This window comes from Tupaia chinensis, unplaced genomic scaffold, assembly GCF_000334495.1.
Source record: "Tupaia chinensis unplaced genomic scaffold, TupChi_1.0 Scaffold149537_1, whole genome shotgun sequence".
NCBI lineage: Eukaryota > Metazoa > Chordata > Mammalia > Scandentia > Tupaiidae > Tupaia > Tupaia belangeri.
The window spans coordinates 1,930,000-1,938,806 of NW_006209381.1; positions in this window are offsets into that span (position 1 = coordinate 1,930,000).

Genomic DNA, 8,807 nt, shown 5'->3' on the forward strand with positions numbered 1-8,807 from the left:
TTTTTTTTCCCCATCCCCTCTCATCTGTTCTTCCGGAACTCTTATTAAGTCAGTATTGGATCATTTCGATGTAGTCTGTGACGTTTTGTAACTGCTGTCTACATCTTCACACCGTGAATACACGGATGTACTCATGTGGTCAAGGCAGAACGATGTCCCAGTTCACTCATTTCCTTTCTGACCACATCTAGTCTGGAGGACTGTACTCTTCCTCAACTATTCATTCAGTCAATGAGTAATGAATACCTACTACGTGACTGTCTTAGTTTGCCAGGGAGGAGTCCATTCTCTGCCCCATGTAGCAGTTGTCTCAGACAAAAGCGTTCCAGTTTGGATGATAAATTGTATGATTATCCTAATTACGCACCAATGCCAGTCTGGGTCCTATGGCTGCGTGAGCGTCTCAAGCAGACAAAACCTTCCTGGCTGTCTCTTTTGTCTCCAGCTACCTTGACACTACAGAAAGCCTGCTCATGATTAATGGAGAGGTCAGGGGATTCTCAGATCAGAGATGGTTACTGTTTCCTGACGCAGGGTGTCGTGGGTGTTGGGATGCTAACAGACGGTGTACAGAAGCAGACACCACAGCACCTCTAAGAAAAACGAATGGATCAAAATGCTGAGAGATGAGGCCGTTGTCATCGATGTTGCCAATTACCGTTTCAATGCTTTTTATGCTTCTCTGCTTGATCTCTTACCTCTTTTACCAGGTTATTAAAGGGGAGAAAATAAGGACATAGTAAACATTCCTCTAATGGGTTATGAACTTTAGGAGGAATGTATTTCTCAAAGTACAGAAAATCAGGTATTACATATTTAAGATTTGCCGAATATGCCCATAATTAAGAGCATCTGGAAGTTTGTTGAATAACAAGGTTTCATTATATTCTAAGTCACCCAAAATGGTGAGAAGTAAAGAGATGCCAAGGTAGAGTTAATATGTTATGATCTATTAAATGTAAAATTGATAGGGTAAGCGTCTCTCACTAACTTTTCAGGTCATGGCTTGACTTCTTTGTTTATTTTTCCTTAAGTAGTTTGCTAATATACCAAAAACCTATGTATGAACTACTTCTGGGCCTTGGGAGTTTGCTGCACACACACACACACACACACACACACACACACATGTGTGCACAACCCCACTCTTACTCTCCCCTCCTCCCCAAGGGCTCAGCCTATAAAGGCATATTTTAGGACAGGAACACTAAAAAATTATTTTTTCTCCATTTTCCCCTTCTGTTAGACTACCTAAATTTTATAGAAACTTCTTTATTCAGGCCTTGAGGCTGATTGAGATATACAAACATATGCATTTATGCATACATAAATATTCACATGTAAAGAAAACCGTATTGTTTTAGAAACAAAATTGTTCATTATCCATCAGATTCGGGCATTCCAATTTCCAGCCAAAGAGGGTAAAAATGTACGTAACAAGAAGAGACATATTTACCTTAGAAAAATAGGAAACTAGTCAGGGCTAGTTGCAAATGTTTCCCTGTCAAGAAGCTCTGGAAACAATGCTCCCTCGGGTGGGTATAGTCACAAGCAAAATGTGTTCTCTCCCACTGTGCACCTGGAACTTCATTAAAGAACAGCACTGGGTTCACGGCTAGAGGGAAGCAGGTCCAATCACAAGGGCATCGGTACCATCTCCGCCTCTTAATTCTCCAGCAAAATCATCGTGGAAAGGCACTGCCTGAAAACAAACAAACAAACAAACAAACGTTTACATGTGCGCCTTCTGACTTTGTAATCCTAAACAGATTAACTGACTTTGGAAGAGGCTCAGAACTGCCTCTAGTAAGAGTCATGTTATTAGTTTATTTTATTTCGTATTTGTTTCCCTGTGATTCATGCCAAAAATTTGGCAGAAAATCTTGCCCTGTGTTGAACCACAAGCTGTGTTCTTCTTTCTTTTGGATTTTGCAAATGGCTTGGGTTGATTCAAGAGTGGAAAAGAAAAAAATGAAGAAATGTGGCACCTGTACTTACTTGCATCCTGAGGATAGATGAGTGCACAAGCGAAATAGTTTATGAGGACATGGCTCTCTCTTTATGCACCCAGATCTACCCTGATTCTCATCAAGTATATCCAGGCATTGAGTGGCGAGGCTGTCCAGTACTTCTAAAATAGATCTTCAATGTCCAGTGGTGTTCTTTTCATTTAAATGAAACTGCAAAACAACCAGTTGCATTAGCCACTTTTAAAACCAGGGACTATGAAAGGCAATTGTGTAGAGTGAAGATTAAAGGTAAAGCTTCTTTAAAATATGCTATTGGTGGGAGTAGAAACTTCCATGGGACAATTTTAGGGATCCCTTAAAATATACCTTTCACTACAATTTCACCTAGAAGAGAACTGCAGTAAAACTAGGATGCAAAAGGTGGTCATCCACTTCATGGTCCGGTGTTCTATTTACTCTAAAACTACTCACTTCACTTTAGAGCTTAATGCTCTGGAGCTCTACTACTGAGTAATGTACAGCTTTCTTTATACCAAGGTATTAACTTCCTGCCTGTCTAGTTCTTCTACAACAATAAAATTAAAGATTAATTTGTAAATTAAATACAGTAAAAACTATCAAGTTAGCAAGCACCGACATTACTAGAATTAATTGATTGTAATGGACCTTTTGCTTTGGTGACGGGGAATCTCTTATTGTATCATCTAAAAAGGATTTCACATGCATATCACAACAAATAAGATTTACAAAGGGTTAGACAATTGATAGCTTATTTTTCATACATGGCACTATAGTCTGAATGTTTCCCTCCAAAATACATGTTGAAATTCAACCACCGTTGTGGCGGTATTAAGTTAGGGGACCTTTTGGGAAGTGATTGAGTCATACAGCCTTCTCCCTCATGGATAAGATTTCTGCTTCTGTAAGAGGTGGAGGGAAGTCGCCTTGCCCCTTTCCCCTGTGAGGATACAACATTTGCCATGTGCCCCTTGTGAGACTACAGCAATAAAACACCATTTGTGAAAAAGAAAGTGAGCACTTACCAGATGCCTGATCTGCCAGTGTCTTTATCTTGGAATTTACAGCATTAAGTTTCTATGATAAATTACCTAGTCTAAGGCACTTAGTTAGTGGACTAAGGCAGAAATAGTAAGAAGTGTGTACACAGGCTATGACTTACTTTGGTTTGGGAGTTCAGCACTGTCAAGGCTGTGATATCTAGAAATATCACTGCCATTCGTTTCACGGTGACCAGGAAGCTATTACAATATTATTGGGCTACCACACACACACACACACACACACACACACACACATACACGTTAAAATTCTGTTTTATATTAACAACCACCTTATCTGTTAGTTAATGGATTTAAGCTGGTACATACAAGACTTGCACTGTTGACATCTTCACTACTTCAGATGGATGACCCAAGTTTATCATTAACCCAAGGCTGGGCAGCTTAAGGAATGAGAACAAAACAGAAGGCACATTGAATATATACTCCTCTCTTTGTCCACATATGCTACTGGGAACACCCCAGCATGGAGTTCATTATTCTTTTGTTTTGGTTTGGTTTTGAGAGGTTTCTGCTATAGGGCGCGTACACTCGCCAGAAAGACAGAGCGAGAAATAGAGACAGAGAGCGAGAAATCACCCTCCCACCCATGCTGCAATCCCTTCTCCTCCATTCTCCTCTCGGGATCTTGGGCATGCATACACATGCACCCAGTGTGAGTTCAAGCCACTGGGTCTGAGACTCGAATCACAGTTGGTCACATGAGAGTCCAGCGACATAGCCATTACCCCAACTGCTGGTCCCATGAGATCATTATTCTTAAATGTGTTTGCAAGGGCAATACAGACCTGGTGCTATCTTTATTCATTACTTACAAATTAAATAAATATTTAGGACCCAGTGCGTAATGTATGTAGATGAATTGGACAATCACTGGAAAAGAAAGTTCCAGGCTCCAGGAAGAATATGTACAAATGCCCAGAGAACACCAATGTAGATGGCAAATAAAGGGGAAGACCACAGAGCGGGAGAGGGGCCAGATCATAAGAAACCCATGAGGAATTTTAAAGACTTTAGATTTTATTCTCAGTGGGATTAAGAGTATTTGAAGGGATTTTAACAGGGTAGCAACATGACCTGAAATAGGTTTGAAGAAATTAATTTCTCAAGATTGCATTGCTTCTAAGTGATGAAGTTGTGATTCAAACCCAGGACTGTTTTCGAAGGACAGAGCTTGTACCAATCTATACTTCAAGTCTTGCCATACTTGTAATGTTACCCAAATCAAATTCTATACTCAAAGTTTGGATTTGTATCAAAGTTTATTTTTACTTAAAGAGAGTCTGGTATATCAGCACTAACCTATTTTGATTCTCTGAAATATATTATGAAACATGAAGGCAGAGAAACAGAGCAAAATGGTATAATGGAAAAAACACTCTACTGAAAAAATGGAAAAACCTGATTATATTGAAAACATTCAAGCAAAAGGACTTATCAGAGTAATTCAGACATTGATTTATGTTAGTTGCAGGTCTACACTGTGAATTATAATGTGAACTATTACATCAAAAAAATGTGAGTTTTTTTATTTCAGAAAATGTACTTAAAATTGAGCTGAGCATACTATGTACATACATTCTTTATGAATTTTTCATGTATTTCTTTTTTTCTAGATTGTCACCTGATATATGATTAGATATGTTGAAGTCCATGAGAAAAGCTCAGGATTTATTTTCCTCCTCATTGGAAGAACACTCATGAGAAACTACTTTTTGTTCCTGTACAATTTGCAGTCTCAGGAAGATTGGATACTTCACAGCAAAGTCTCGTTCTGTTTTGAACATTTTCCATTATTTATTTGTTCTGAAGGTGTATTATTGCATTCTTCTCTTTCTCTTCTTTTCTGAGTGAGCTAAGACAGAACAGTTTTGTGGAGGAGAGTGAGTGTCTCCGAACAAAATTGCCCTTGTATTTAGTCAGTCAAATGACTATTTGTATTGATTATCCCTAATTTTGTGGGCTTCTATCTTTCTCTAAGGAGCAATGAAAATAAACTTCTGAAGTGAGTCAGATAATACATCAGGGCTGCATAGATGATTAACTCATTTTATGTTGCCTTTTTAAAAGAAATCAGGAATAAGCTAAAAAAACTGCCTAGTTTAGTCTTTTCTCATACCTCGATCTGCATGTGGCCAGTACGTTATATAAGTGGTTATATTTTGTTATGAGAATTATATCAAATTACGATAAGAGCCAGATATTTTATTGTCATGAACCTTCTTCATTTAGTATATTGAAGACAAGTCCTCATGCCAAGGTAGACTGCTAAGATTACTCATTGTATACAAGTTTCAAAATATTTCATTGAACGAATGTACTAAATGAATGAATGTGTGGATGGTTGTTGATTTAAACAAACCCTTGTGGTTGTGTAGGTAATTTTCTATTATGATTACATTAAAATCACTGTGACTAATATAATTATAACTAATCTCATTTTTTTTTTTTTTGAAGAGGTTTTCGCTATAGGGCGCGTGTGCTCGCCAGACAGAGAGAGACATAGAGACAGAAAGTGAGAAATCACCCCCCAGGGGGGATGGTCATGCCGCAATCCCTTCTCCTCCATTCTCCTCTCGGGATCTTGGGCACGCACTCACACGCGCCCAGCGTGAGTTTTAAGCCACTGGGTCCAGGACGCGAACCGCAGTTGACTACGTGGGAGTCCAGCGACATAGCCATTATGCTAACTGCTGGTTCCCTCTCATTTCTTTAATAAATATTTCACAGTCTATTTTTCCCACACACACAGTTGATGCTATCTTTTCCAAAGGTAATTTTGCCCACATTTAAAAGCCCTTCAAGGTTTGAAAGGAAGCATTACCTTTTTAGGAAAAAGAACAAAAATCTGAAAAAAAATATAACCACTCTGGTGCTTTCTTATCCTTTTTGCATATTTTGTGTACCACACTGTTTCTTCTCTCTTTATTTCAGGTGCAAAAGTTTCTTCGCAGTTCCTGTATTTACCAAGCTTTGTCCCACCTCAGGACCCTTAAACATATTGCCTTTCTGCTTAAAATCTGTTTTCTCCCCTCTTCTAGTTAGCTCATACCCATCTTTCGGCTTGGAGGTTAAGGACCACTTCGGACAGAAGCCGTCCCTGATTTCTTTTCTTTTTTTTTTTTTAAAAATTATTTTATAATTAACTTTATTTTTTTAAAAAAATTTAATTTGACCAGAGAGGGACAGATTAAGAAAGACGAGAGAGCGAGAAAGTGAGAAAGCAAGCTGCCAGGTCCAGGACTCAAACTGCGGTTGGCCATATGGAGGTCCAGAGCCCTTAACCAACATGCCACTTACCGGCTCCCGTCCCTGATTTCTACGAATGATAAATATTTCTGTTAACGACCCCCATCTCTCCCTTACACTGTACTTGCCGTAGTTGCCACATGTTCCAGGAGAGAAAGAGACAGAGAGACAGCACTCTCAATGTGGTCTTGATACTGTGATTCAACTCCAGCTTCAGTGAGCCCCAGATCTTGGGCATGCAGGTGCCCAGGATACTCAGGAAGATCTCCAGAAATGAACCTGGATACTTCCCAGGTGGGTCAGCCTCACAGAGCATCGTGTGTTACCACTGCAACACTGTCTGGCCCGACATAGGGTGTAAGTTTTAACATGTCTTCACCACTAAATGGAAACTTCTTGAGGCAAGGACTTATCTTTGTGTACACAATATCTAGTACACTGACCATCATACAGTTGTGCATTGTACGTGTGTGTGTATAAATAAGCATTCACCGTGTGCCAAGTACTACATTATTGATGTATCCATGTACCTTTTCTTAAGTCTGTTCTTAGGATACATTTCTAAAAGTGAAAGCAGTTTAGTCAAAAGAGTTGCATGTTTTTATGTTTTTAGTACATAAAAACATGTTTTAGTACATAAAAATATTAAAAACCAATCTGCTTTTAAGAAATGTCTAACTTAAATCTTAAAAGATATGGACAGGTTTGTGTCTTTTTAAGTATCTAAGCTCACAGAGGAAGCAACGTGGAATTACAAGAGTCATAAGACATCTCCCAATGAACTAAGAAAGCATAGTCAGAAATAATGCAAAAATCAGACTAGCCAGACCTAAGACCTTAAAGGGCAATGTAATAATCCATGAAAAGCATTAGAAGCTAAAATTTCCTAGACCACCCCTATACCTAGTGGTTAAGGGAGCCTGGATTCCACATGGCAACCATGGTTTGAGAAACACCCCAGTGGCTTGAGAAACACCCCAGATTGTGTATGTGTGTATGTGTGTGTGTGTGTGTGTGTGTGTGTGTGTGTATGTGCATGTGTGTATATGCAAAATCCCAACAGGATGGAGAAATGGAGGCGGAAATGTGACCCAATCACGCCCTATTAAGGGGCACTTTCTCCCTCTCCCTTTTTCTGTCTGTCCCTGTTGAGTGCACAAGACTTCTGGCAAAAAAATAAAAAGGTAAAACTTTCCATAGAAAGATGAATTACACCAGAAACAAACAGCAGACTTAAATAATATATTTTTAGTTTGGCTTTAAATGTCATATAATTAATGATGATTTACATAGTCATATCTATAGACTCAACTCTTCCCTGAACTGCAGAGTAAATTTCCTACTTAATTTTATTTTATATATATGTGTGTGTGCGTGTGTGTGTGTGTGTATGTATGCATACAGACAATGTTTATGTGTGTATACACATACATATGTATATAAATGGGTGTGTATACATATATATGATTCGCAATGCTTCTAAAAATAAACCTCTGTTGTGACAGAGGCCAGTAGCTGGCATAGCAGTTATGTCACTGGATACCCACATGCCAGCCACAGTTCAAGTCCTGGACCTGGTGGTTTGAAAATCATGCCAGGTGTGAATGTATGCATGCCCAAGATCCTGGAGGAGAATGGAGGAGAAGGAATTGCATCATGACCATCACACCTGGGGAATCATGTCTTATTTTTCCTCTCACTATTTCTGTCTGTTTCTTTTTTCAGCGCACAGGCACCCCAAGACCAAAACAAAACAAAACAAAATTCTTAAAAAACAAACAAAACTAAAACAAAATAAACTATGCTGTGACATATGATTCCATAATCTATTTGTCTTGTTTATATGCATTATTGAGTCTGTGAAGTGATTTTTCCTGATCCCTTCTCTGCACCCTTCATCCCCCATCCAGTCTCTGGAATCTACAGTTGCTCTCTCTACTTTTATGATTTCAAATATTTCAATTTCTGCCATGAAGTGCAGACATTTGGTATATGTCAAATGGAGACATATACTGTCTTTCATATCTGGTTTATTTCACTTAGCATTAAATATTCTAGATTCATCCTCTTTATGGTGAAATACAGAATCATACTGTTCTTTAAGGCTGAGTGATATTCCATTGTGTATATGTGCCACATTTTCCTAATCCATTCATCAGTTGTTAGGCACTTAGGTTGATTCTCTGTCTAAGCTATTATGAATAAAGTCATGATACATGTGGATGTGTAAGTGTCTCTCCAGCAGAGTTATTTCCTGTCCTGGGTAAAAACCCAAAAGTGGGATTACTAGGTCACGCAGTTGTTCCATTTTTAGATTTTCGAGGAACCTCCATATTGTGTGTCATAGCAGCTTTACTAGTTTAAATTTCCTGCAGTGCATGAGGGTTCTCTTCTCCATAAGATTGCCTGTACTTGTTCTTATTTGTTTGATTTTGTTGATTTGTTTTTGTTTTTTGGTTTTTCTTGTTTGTCTTGAGAGAGACTTTTGCTATAGGGCACATGTGCTTGC